The sequence below is a fragment of the Eucalyptus grandis genome, chromosome 7 (genome assembly GCF_016545825.1).
Source record: "Eucalyptus grandis isolate ANBG69807.140 chromosome 7, ASM1654582v1, whole genome shotgun sequence".
Classification (NCBI taxonomy): Eukaryota; Viridiplantae; Streptophyta; class Magnoliopsida; order Myrtales; family Myrtaceae; genus Eucalyptus; species Eucalyptus grandis.
In genome coordinates, this window is record NC_052618.1 from 10,551,386 (window position 1) to 10,564,863 (window position 13,478).

General features: G+C 39.3%; 1 pseudogene; it reads right to left on the reverse strand.

The window, feature by feature from the left end:
- Positions 1-1,212: 1,212 nt before the first annotated feature.
- Positions 1,213-11,138, reverse strand: LOC104455006 (annotated as a pseudogene).
- Between the last annotated feature and the right edge of the window lie 2,340 nt (positions 11,139-13,478).

A 13,478-nucleotide genomic window follows, 5' to 3' on the forward strand; every position in this document is an offset into this window, starting at 1 on the left:
ATAAAAAGGCATGGATTTTTACTCAAGCGACAAAAATATCGATCATTGGTTTTTTCGTCAAATTTATTTGGCATCTCACGTGACCAATGATTGTTCATGCAAAATAGACATGTCAACCAAGCCAAAACAACGTCAGTGCTTAGACTGTAATGGATTAGTTGCTCAGTTTGCTTAAGTAGAGATCATTTGGAACCCTAATTTGCAAACTCGAAACTCAACCAGACTTCACGATTTTCCAAAAATCTACAAATTAGCTCAAAATGTATATTTTACCAAACCATACTTTGCGGACTCATCTTGTGGTGAAACCCTTGCCATCTAATCTACGAATTCGATTGGGAGCTAAACTCTTTTTCTCTTCGTTATCTAAAGAGAATGAACCAAAATACTATTGAAACAACGTCTTCTTAGTTTAAATGTTTACGGCGTTGATTTGGCTCAACCGATGCGTCCATAGTACCCGTCAACATCATTAGCCGTTGTAGACGAAAAATAAGCCCTTTGGTCAGAAAAGCTATTCGTTATTTTTGTCGCTCGAGCAAAACTTTGTGCTTTGATTTGGGATCATTTGAAAAATGGGTTTAGTTTTGTCCTAAGAATGAAAACTTGTCCTTTTCTTTTATTCGGTGGATATTTGTCCTTTAAGGGAAAGTTTTTGCTTTTTTCGAATCTTTGAAAACTGGGGTTTTGTTTGTGTTGAGAGTACAACAAATTCATGCTCTCATTTTTTGGAATTTTTGGCCGTCACTTCACTAGCAAATCGTATTCTTGAAAATTGTGCAAGTAGACTGCATGAACAGGAATAAATCTTACGGAGCATGAGGCCATCATGAGAGGAAAAAATACAATGGGATGTGGGCCTCATTTTCTTTCTGTTGCTTCTAAATCAGTCAAGTACTTGCATGCAGTGTTTTCTTTCTCTTTTTAATAAAAGTGGCTTTACAGAGTTAATAATTCGTGCATCCGATGTATCTTTTTTTTTTTTTTTGGCTGAAGATGCCTTAGGGTTTCGAAGGCACCAAAGAAGTAAAACACCGTTAACTAGGTCAATCCAAGAAGAGCATGCTGGTGAGTAGTGAAGAATTAAGAAAGAGGACGTAAAACACACATTTAACTAGCTTGAGAACCACTTTTCTAGTCAAGAAGGAATCATATGTTTAAATGACTTTTGGTTTATTCTTTAACAAACATGACAACTGTTTTAGGCACGCAACGAAGCAAGCAGAGCACAGAATCTGATTAAATACGATCCAACGATCCGATTCTAGTCAAGGTCAAGGGGACTCCATACTGGGGATGAGTAGTGAGCATAGGAATAGGGGCATGCTTGTAAGAAGGAGATAGCTGCATCGAGAAATTCTGCAAAATTAAGGTCAGAGCAACTTTGGCTTCAGTGAAAGAAAAGTTTTGGCCAATGCAATTTCTAGGACCCCAACTGAAAGGGAGAAAGCAGAGCTTGTTCTTGGTTGCTTTTGAGACTCCCTCGGAGAATCTCTCTGGATTGAACTCTTTGGCATCATCACCCCAAATCTCTGGATCATGGTGGATCAGGATCATCGGCACAAGAAGCACAGCTCCTGGAGGTACTTGTATATCTCCCAACTTGGTTGTCTTTTGAACTGTTCTCATCGTCATAAGTCCAGGCGGATATAACCTGAGCATCTCATTCAGTATCATGCTTAGCTGCATAAAAAAAAATTGTTGTCAACCTGTTTTTATCCAAAAAGACATTGAAAATGTAACAATTAAATTATCTAAACCTTGCCTAGTGGACCAAATTTATCAAACTTAATATCATTCCTGTGATCTACTTTGTAACTTCGAATGAGAAGGCACGATCCACATGTCTCCATTCTCCATAGCCTATATATATTCTTTCAGTTTGGGGGACAGGGAAGAACAGCAATTAGATTTTAGGTCAGGTGGTCACAATATTTCCTTCAATTTTTGGCCTTCCATTTTCATCCGTTCGTTCTTTTTCCTTTTTTTTTGGCAGAAAACCATTTATTTGATGCGAGTTTTGAAATTCAAGCATATACTTGAAATCTAGATAAACAGCAGACAACAATACGATGAGAATCCTTACAATTTTTAGCCGGCTCAACCCATCAAAATCAGGTTCGTTGTTACCGAAAACTTGCAGGACTTCCTCTCTTGCCCTGTCTTGCCATTTTTGGTACTTGATGGTTTTAATTGGTGATGGCTTAAGGCCCGTCCGCCCATGCTGGGCCCAAAAGGCCCGGCCCACGGGAATAGGGCCCGTGGAGGGGAAGGTATAAAAGGGAGGAGAGAGAGGGAGAAGGCACCCTTTGGCATAAGAACGTACGTACGTTCCTCTCCCTCTCTCCCTCCAAGAAAAAGAAGAAAACGCTTACGGCGACACGGTCTTCCCTTAAAGACAAATTGGCATTCATCGGATCAGAATTTCTTCCTCTATCTTCGGCATTGGTGTTTAATCTGTGGCTAACAAGGTACGCTCGACTCCGTGGTGTACTTTACGATCGGTGATACGTGTTTTCCTGGGCTTCGTCTTCCGCATTGATTTAGGGGTTCGATTTAGTGTCGAATCTGGTTTTCGGGGATCCGTTATTCCCAACATTGGTATCAGAGCCCTAGTTTACGTTTTTCCCGACCTGTTTGATGTCTTTTTGATTGATTTTTCGCGAAAAATTTTGGCCGTACGGATTTTGGCGAGAAATCCCGACACCTGAGCGCTGTTCGGCTATTTTTCTGAGTTTTCATAAGTCGAAATCGAATTCTGAAAGCACTAGGCGAAAGAGGACGTCGAGACGAGTCCAGCGACATGTCGTGCGTCGCCGGAAGACGCCGGATGCGCCCACACGCGCGGCCAGAAGCCACTGCGCGTGGGCACCACGCGCCCGAAGCGCTTGCAACGGCCAGCGCGTGTGCCACACGTGCCGGCGGCCAATGCGAAGCACGCACGCGCCGGTCGATAGACCGGCGCGTGCTTGGCGTCGGCATGGCGTCATCCAACGATTAGTAACCGTTGGGGTGACGTCATCGATGACGTCAGCAGTGACGCCCGGTTAGGCCGGGCGGTCACCGGCGGCGATCGGCCGGCGATCCGACCCGACCGCGAGACCCGACACGCGCGCGGCATGTGCCGGATGACGTCTGCGTGACGTTAGCCCGCGCACGCGCGCGGCACGTGCGGGCGGTTCACCCGAACCGGCCCGACCGGCCCGACCGGTCCGACGGCTTGACTGTTGACCCGTTGACCGACCGTTGACCGACCGTTGACTTTGACCGTTGACCCGAAAAAAAAAAAAAAGAATTTGTTTCTTTTTCAATTATGTTTGTGTGGGTTATAGGTAATACATTTTTTATTCTACATTTGTTACATGAATCATGGAAAATTATGTATTTTCCATTTTGTTTATTGTGGATTATAAGTGATCCATTTTAGTTACGCATTTGTTGCGGGAACTATGATGCGTTATGCACGGATACCTGCAATCCCAGAACGGACGAAGGAAGAGCTAAACTGAAAAGGCTGATGAAAGAGTTAGCTGATTATCGGTGGCTTGATGGTGATTTAGTATCACACATGGTCAAGGTCAATCGGATGATACGAAATCATCGGAATGGTTATCTTATGCCGGATTTTGAGAATGTGCCGGCTTTGATGAACACTCTTCCACCTGAATGGCAAGCAGTGTTAGATCGGCTATGGGAGGTCAACGTGGTCCCGGATTATAGGAATCTAGTTGATGCTTTTGTAAGAGAGTACTATAGGATTAAGTTGGCTAAAACTTCAACCCTTAGATTGAGCGCCACATGGTGTAGAGTAAATGCGCCTTGGTGGCGACATGAAAGCTCTCCAAAAGTTTTCTCATGGTTGGCAAATGTGCCTTCAGTTTTCTCAGATGTTTTGACTGATAGATTAGAAGGGACATTCCCCATTTATTTCTTAGATTAGTTTGAGATTTTTCTGTGTGAATATCTCTTTATATGTTGATATTTCTTTTTGGACATATTACTTAGTGTAATAAATTGTTGTATTAGTTGAAAGCATTATTATTTTATTGGATGTCAATTATCTGTTGCTTTCTGTTAATTGCTGATTGTTGTGGGTAGTTAGATGTGGGTAGTTATAGAAGTTTTTTGTAGCTTCATAGAATTGATTTTGCATATGACAATCATATTAATGATAGTTTTAAGTTAGGATTTTTGGAGGATGATTGGAAACGTAGTGACCTTTTGATTCTGAAACCTTACTTGAAATTATTCATTAATATGATGGGTCTATGCAAACAGGGATGCATAAATGATAGGTATTAATTATTCGTACATGTATGTCGATGTGTTGGATCGATGTTTTCAGCAATTAAGAACGTAATTGCTGATATGAACGGCAACAATTGTGAAATATTGAATATGAAGATTCAATATGTGCTGGAAAAGCAAGAAGCACTAGAAGCTCTTGACCATGTTATGGAATATCTTGAGGATGCTGTGCGCCACCTTGAGCTGGTAGAGGACCGCTTAACGGCATGTGAGCTGAAAATAAATATTTGCAATGCTGGTTCTAGCTCATAAAGGGCTTTGAGCTCTAAGCGCAAGCGTATTGATTCGTTCAATATGTGGGAATGCAAAGGATCAAGTCCTTATTGCAAGAGATCAAGAGTTAACCAACACAAGAGAGGAAAACGTCCTCAAGTGAAGAAAATGTCAAGAGTGAGGTGTTACAACTGTGACAAGAAGGGTCACTATGCTCGCGACTGTCGTGAGCCAAAGAAGGTAAACACCTCTTGTACATTTGAGAACTTTGCTTATGTGTCAAGTTCTGCATTATTAGCTGAATCCAATCCTTTGTGGACTGTAGATTCAGGAGCAACAGACGACGTAGCGAAGGATAGAGAATCCTTCGTGGAATTCCGACGAATACCAATTGGAACTAAGTGGATCTATGTGGGAAACAACTCCAGAGCTGAAGTTAAAGGGATTAGCACCTGCCAATTGAACATGCGCGGTGGACGCAACTTGTTCCTACATGATGTTCTAACTGCTCCGGAGATTCGTCCAAATTTAATGTCTGTTTTAGTGTTGGTTAAGCTTGGTTTTAGTGTGAACTTCCATAATAACGGTGTAGATTTGTATTTGGATACAAACTACTATGATTGTGGTCACTTTCTAGATGGTTTTATTGTACTAAATGTTGACTGTGGTGATGTCAATATATGTTATTCCCTTGTTTCATGTCTTATACTTCATAAGATAATGATGTGAATGTGTGGCATGCTAGACTTGGTCATATTGGCCAACAACATATGAATAAACTAGCCAAAGAGGGCTTGTTGGGTAACATTGAAAAAATCGATTTGCTAATATGTGAGTATTGCCTAGTAGGGAAAACGACAAGGAAACCATTTGGAAAGGATAAAAGAGCTGAATTTCCTCTGCATTTAATCCATTATGATGTCTGTGGTTCAATGAATGTGAGAGGAAGGCATGGGGCTGTTTATTTCATCACTTTTATAGATGATAATACTCGATTCGGATATGTCTATTTGATTTTTCATAAATCTGAAGCAATAAGTTGTTTTCAAAAGGTTTATGAACTTGGTAGAAAATCAATTAGACAAGAAAATAAAAGCATTAAGATCCGATCGAGGTCGAGAATATTTATCTGATGAGTTCAGAAAATTATGTGGTGAAAAGGAATAGAAATACAGTTGTCTATTCCATATACTCCTCAACAAAATGGTGTTGCAGAGAGAAGAAACAGAACCCTATTGGAAATGGTTAGGTCCATGATGGCGCATGCTAACTTACCTATCACTTTTTGGAGTGATGCGTTGTTAACTGCTGCCTATATACTTAACCGGGTGCCTTCCAAATCAGTTAGTTCCACTCCATATGAGTAATGGACAGGTAGAAAACCGGACTTAAGTTTACTTAAGCCAAGGGGTTGTACTGCATATACTCATAAGTCCTCTCACAAGTCTGGGAAATTGGGTCCTAAAGGAAAGAAGAGTATTTTAATGAGATACTCCAAACACTTGAAAGGGTATGTGTTCGTAGGTGAGCAGGAAAGTGGGAGTATAACTGAATTTGAATCACGGGATGTCACATTCTTAGTGGATGAATTTCCTAAGAATGGTGAAATAGGGGAAGATTGTTCCCTATTTAAGACCTTGGATCAGGATAATGATGTTAGTGGAGTTCGTCCAAGTGGGAGTAATATGAGAAGTGATGAATTGAATTCAACTCATTCTCAAATTACAACCACATGATGAGATGATATCGTCATTATCTAATCCGAGTGGGAGCATAATTGGGAATGATGTGCTAAGTGCACAATCTCCCATACGGCGAACAAGTCGCCAAAGTATTCCCCGTCGACGTTTTGACATTGAAGGGGAAACTTTTATGATTGCTCCGCAAGATAAGGATGAGCCAAGAAATATTAATGAGGCTCTAAATTGCCCTAGTAAAGAAAAATGGATTTATGCAATGAAAGAGGAAATGGAGTCAATGAAATCAAACCAACTCTGGGAACTGGTTGATCTTCCAAAAGGGACGTAGAGCTATTGGGAACAAGTGGGTTCTCAAAATAAAGCGAAAGGCTGATGGCTCGATAGAAAGGCATAAGGCTCGACTTGTGGCGAAGGGGTATAATCAACAAGAAGGAATTGATGATTAAGATACATTTTCTCATGTAGTGAGATTTACCATTATTCGCATAATTCTGACAATAGTGTTTAGTATGGATCTTGAGTTACATCAAATGGATGTAAAGACTGCTCTCCTCAATGGAGAATTAAAGGAAGGAACTTATATGGAACAACCTGCTATTTTCATAGTGAAAGGCCAAGAAGAAAAGGTATGTCGACTTTAGGGGTCGATATATGGCCTTAAGCAGTCGTCAAGACAATGGTATATACGATTTCATAATGCCATAATAGCATATGATTTTACAATGATAGATGAGGATCATTGTATATATATATCAAAAGATCCAAGGATCAATTTGTGATCATATCATTATATGTTGATGATATACTAATTGCCGGAAGCAATATGGAGCTTGTCAATACTTGTCAAAAAGTTGGTTGTCTTCCAACTTTGAGATAAATGATATGGGATTGTAAACCCATAGACACTCCTATTGCGAAAGGTGGAGGATTGAGCCATAGACTGTGTCCAAGGACTCCATAAGAGAAGGAACAAACGAAATATGTTCCTTATGCTAGCGCTGTTGAGAGTTTGATGTACGCTATGATATGTACAAGACCTGACTTATGTTTTGCAGTTGGAATTGTGAGTAGATACCAATCCAATCCAGGTCAAGCACGTTGGAAAGCCGTTAAGAGAATACTGAGGTATCTAAAGTGGACTGCTGATTATACGTTGAGTTATTATGGAAAAGGATCTACAACTCAAAGGCTATTCTGATGCTGATTGGGGAGGAGATTTAGATGAAAGAAAATCTACCTCTGGGTTTGTTCTCTTACCGAATAATGGCACCATGTGTTGGAGTAGTAAAAAACAAAAGTGTATAGTCTTGTCCACGATGGAAACTGAGTTCGTGGTATTATCAGCAGCAGTATAAGAAGATGTTTGGCTTAAGAGATTATTGGATCATTTAGGTGTTATTAGAAGTGCTGCAGATTCATTGTTGGTTAACTGTGATAGCCAAGCAGCAAAAACATACACCAAAGATCCAAAATATCATGGCAAGACCAAACATATAGATACCAAGTATACTTTTGTCAAGGATATGATTGCACGAAAAGATGTGAACTTAGAGTACATACTACGCATAGAATGGTAGCAGATCCTATGGAAAAGCCAATACCTAGAGATGTGTTTTTGTGGCCATATGAAATCTCTAGGATTGCGTAGAGGATGATGTACTGAATATTGTAATTTCCCTAAGAGTTCACATTTGATGAATTTGTGTTTTCATCATTAATGCCTATAAATCTTTGTTTGATCTTTATGCATCTTAATGCTCAGTGCATTACTTTAAGTTAGGAAAGTATGTCGGACAGATATGAGATTAGCCCACTCACACGGGTAATTGCCTCTATTTACTGTGTGATAAATAGAGATGAGACTGTTTTTAAGCTTATTATCTATGTGATAATCGAGAGCTCAAGCTTAAAACATGTATGTCGCCTTAACTGAGTGTTAAGATGATGACATAATACTTATTATGTCTGAAAGTAAAATACCCCACATATTTTACTTTATCTGTCTAAGATGCCAGATGTGAGTTCTGATGAATTTTGTAAATGAGTAGATACGTGAACTCAAGTTAGACATTGGGTATGTCTGAACTATCATCTGTACGGTATTGAAAGGTGTAGACATACGCTCCATGGGAAAGGAGTTAATACCGTAATACGTATTTCATACTACGTATGCATGAGATGACCAATAAGAGTGGCAAAAGTTTGATCTCAACTTTTTATGTCGTGTGAGACTCTTGAGAAAAAGAGTTCCTCAATTTTTAGTCCCCTCATGACTCTTACTTATTCTCAAGATTTCTATTTAGTGTTTGCTATCTTAGGATGTTGCCAATGGTCATGAGTTTGATTCGATCTAATGGGGCATTTCTAGAAAAGCAAGCTAAACTGAAATTAAGAGTTGAAGGGAAGAGGAAGATCGAATTTGGAGAATCACATTGCAGTTTTTGTATTCACCGGTTAACCAATTATGACTGTCTTTGAGATAATCATAATTGTGAATACAATATATATATATATATATATATATATATATATATCATTGTTTAAAAGAGATCAAGAGAGATATGAATGTGATCGATCGATCTAGGGTACTGCATACTAAATCTACTCAGGATGTGATGCTCATTATGAGCTGCTATATATTCCTAACAGATGTATAGCAACGAGCTCTCAAAGTATGCTGGTCGCACGGATTATTCACCGGTATGAATGTTGAAGAGAGGTAAAGAGAATCTTGTTCGGCCCACCATGTGCGAGTGGGAGATGATGGTTTTAATTGGTGATGGGCTTAAGGCTCGTCCGCCCATGCTGGGCCCAAAAGGCCCGGCCCACGGGAATAGGGCCCGTGGAGGGGGAAGGTATAAAAGGGAGGAGAGAGAGGGAGAAGGCACCCTTTGGCATAAGAACGTACGTACGTTCCTCTCCCTCTCTCCCTCCAAGAAAAAGAAGAAAAACGCTTACGGTGACACGGTCTTCCCTTAAAGACAAATTGGCATTCATCGGATCAGAATTTCTTCCTCTATCTTCGGCATTGGTGTTTAATCTGTGGCTAACAAGGTACGCTCGACTCCGTGGTGTGCTTTACGATCGGTGATACGTGTTTTCCCGGGCTTCGTCTTCCGCATTGATTTAGGGGTTCGATTTAGTGTCGAATCCGGTTTTCGGGGATCCGTTATTCCCAACAGTACTTGCTCAACAAAATCAGAGTCCAAGTCAGCAAAACAGCAGTCGTATCTTGACCCGCAAAGTTGAATGCTTTACACTCTCCAATCACATCCTCTCTCTTTTGGTCACTATGTCTTCCAACAATCCTCTTACTTTGCAGTTGATTTCTTTCATCCTCTTCCGCAGTTTGGTAGGCAAGAGGCTGCATTTTTTTTTTTTTTTATGTTTTTATAAGAAAATTAACTTCAAGATGAAAACTTCACACATTAATTTAGTTTCTACAAGTTATACGTGTCCCGGTACATAAATGCACTCAACCATTTTCATCCATTCTATTGAGTATAGAGGTTGGAAAACAGCAATCTCAGTAAGAGCTCGATAGAAGATAGAAGATTTGCCTTACTAGACATTGTTTTGAGAGGAAAAAATTGCAGCGTGCCCTATATGCTACCTTGCAATTACAATCCAACCACTATCCATGAATAGAAAAATCATAAGAACATTGACTTTAGAAACTTTTCTAGTTCCTTGTGTGGCAAGATGCTTAAAGATCGATCAACACATGATTTGCAAAATCACGAGTCAATTGTGGAAAGTTGCAACTGACTCGATGGATAAGGAATGAGGAAGTCAAAGTGAATTTTGGTACTCTCTTTTCTTGTCAAATGCTTTTGAAACAGTTAAAGATCTTTGGATAAATGATTGCTAAATCAATCTCGACTTACCTCCACCCGGGAATAAACACGAACTGAAGAATCTTGTTAGTGAGGGCAATTTGTTCTTGTTGAAGGGGGAGGATGCTCTTTACTCGGTTGTAGGTTACACCGAAAGCAGCTCTACAGAGTACATCACCCGTCAAATGCTGAAGGTCAGGCCACACATCCACTTCGCCTGCCAAACTTTGCTTCTTCCATCCCCTAATCATCTCCTCACAACTTGAACATGTTGCAGTTACTACATACTGTCATTATTCAACAATTAGAAAGCTAAATGAATTGAATGTACAAAGTTCTTAACTATCAATTATTTTAAGTTCCGTTAGATGTTGCAACTGGTAAAGAGACTATTTGCTGCAAGCCATAATACCTTCAACTTCTCATAGTGAAAAGCCGGGTGGATGATCTTTCTATGTTTGACCCATTTCTCACCCTCAATCATGATGAGCCCTGATACTAAGAGATCTTCCGTGGCCTTGGGATGTGGCTTTTCGAACTCATTGATCCGTGAAAATATTTGTTTCAACATGTCTGAGTCCATGATGGTCAATACAGGCGTTGGCCCAAACCATGTAAAGCAAAGCTTCCCTGCAACAAATATTTTTTACATAATTTATTGACCATCGGTCGCTTCATAGCTGTCATTCATTTTTCATGTTACTTTTCCTAAAATCGACACTCAATGTTTTAAAATTTACATTATTGCAGGATTTTCATGAATATATCTCGATTGAAGTGCTGAAAAGAGACCACAAATATATATATACACATTCTTTAGCAGCTTTTTAGCTAAAAATGACACCTTCTTATGAATTGAAATTGTATACTGTTTTATACCAAGAAATTGAGTTTGTCAAATCAATGATATTATACCTTCGGCTAACAGTTCAACTGTATCTCTACTTTGATGCAATGCGTACCGTATTTCTTGATGGAGTGATGAAAGAAAGGGAGCAAGCGAGGCGCGACGTCATTTGAGAAAGGAGTAATTGGTTGAGATTGTGCTTGCTTGCCCATTCTCGTATTGTCTCTCAGGTCTTGAAATAGAAGACTGTAAGAGGTTCCATTTAGACCTTGCCGTCTCAGACATCTTTCTAGCTTCCTCGGCTTCAGCCAAAACAAACACAGTACTTTCCATGCACAAGTGAAGAAGGTGATTAGAACAAGGGAGAGAACGATTGAATATGCTGAGGACAGTTCCATATTCCACACTAAACATATGACACGCTCGTCTTGTTTCCGTGAGAGGAAATAAATAGGACTCTTGGGGATCAGAAAGACATCGTTGAAAAAGGAATGCAATGACTTCCTTTTGGTGAGGGAGAACGTCCACCAAGAATGCTTCTTAGTTTCTAAGTGTGACGTATGTTTCTAAGTGTGACATCTGTTTTACATGATATTGTAAAGAATTCGTTCACTTGTTACCTGTCCAGCCATGCACGCTAGAATTAAAAAAAAAAAACTAAAAAAAAAAACTAAGCGGGATAACGTTTTTATTTCCAATCTTCAACCATTCTTTTCAAATTATTTCAATGCACCACGAAAACCTTTGGCCAACCACATTTATCGGCCAGGAAAGGAACTCAAATGTGACCATCTGAGGGTGGGTGTTAACTTATAACCACTTAACAAGATCTCACTTGTTTGATGTGGGACTTTAAAATGTTACATCCTTTGAGTGGTAAAATGGACAATTTATTCGTGAGTGGTAAATTTCAAAACTTTGTCAGTAGAATTAGGTGATTGGCAACTTGTTGGCTTGGTAATTTACCAACAATGTACGAGGTGTACCAATGTCAAATCAATAGTAATGCCATGCTTGTTTCACGAAAATTGAACTTCACTAGAAAAGTAGTTTCGGAGTAAGCAATGTTCAGGGAAGAATGATATGATTTTCCAATGTTTGGGGTGGTCTTCGCAAGTAAAGTGAAGCCTATATTCATATATTTGTCACCGAAAAACTCTAAATCTAATTTTTTTTTAGGAACGAAACCCCGAGCTCAATACTAGGATTCTTTTAAAACAAGTTCAAAAAGTTTCGCCCAACCCAAATCAAAAAGTTCTTTTCTTTATCAAGGAAACTCAGGGATTGATAGGAAGCAATATAGGGAAGAATCGAGCTGAGCGGCACCACAACAAGAAAAGGCATAGAGGACTGGTTAATGCTATGTTATTTCTGTCCTATTGAAAGGATTTCAGCCTTGACGACTAGTCGAGAGGGAGTATTTTCTCTTGTGAGTAAGTGGGAGTGTTGTAGGAGGGACATGCTGTAGCTTTGCTAGTGTTCTGGCAGAGCAGGAATAGTTGCTGTCATGGGGAACTTTGTTACCCGCAACCTACTTGAATTTATTCTTGGAGTTCAACAGAAAAAAATGATGGTAACAACGCCAAATTTGTTGTAAGGTACCCACTTTGGTATCATAAATTTTCGAAGGATTATATGAGTTGCACAACTTCAAGACGACGATTGCTTAAGTGACTTTGATGACTTAGACCGCCAGAAACCTTGACATGTTATTACTTCAATAACAAAAGCTCACCCGCGTCACTTAAATTGACGGTTTTATAAAGTTTTGACACTAAAACGATCATTCATAAAGTTTTGGCACTATCTCGATCATTCGTTATGTTTTGGCACTAAGGTTACATGTTAGTAAGTTTAGAGAATGATATAACACTTTGTGACACTTCATTATGTTGACGCATAGCATCATTGGTACTCAAGTTTTGGAAAGGCATAAAAATTATTTTTCAACTGATTCAACTCTCACCTCTTGGTTTACATAGCTTGGATCTTAAGATTTAGCAATGCCAAAAGGGCAAGGCCAGCCAAGGCAGGGCACGGCCTGTTCATGTGACAGGCTAAATGGTGTCGTGGCCACGCGGTAAAATTCAACAGCAGTCGATCCTTCTCAAGTGAAGAAGCAGCTAATTCTACTTGAACTTGAAAGTAGTAAAATCATTATTTCAAGTTAGCTACCAATAAAATTGCTTACTTGTCAAATTGAAGAACCCTTGATGATCTAATAAGATCCCTTGTCAAATTGAAGAATTATTATTCGTAATACCATCGTTAACTGTTCTAAAAGTTTAAAATGTAAGATGAATGAATTGTTTATTATTTTAATATTTTAATAAATTTATTATGAAATTCGAAAATGATAAAGTCATAATTTGAAGTTGCTAACTGGCCAATGATCATGTCACTACCTTTCTGATGACGATTGTTTAACAATATCTGGGGAAACTGACAAGAAACATCATTCTCTGGAAGTCAGAGAATCGTATGATGTAATTTGTGATATATGAGACAAGGTTTCTTATTTAAAAATGTTATTCTATTCTTTATTGGTTTACATCAACAGCAGCTACTTAATAA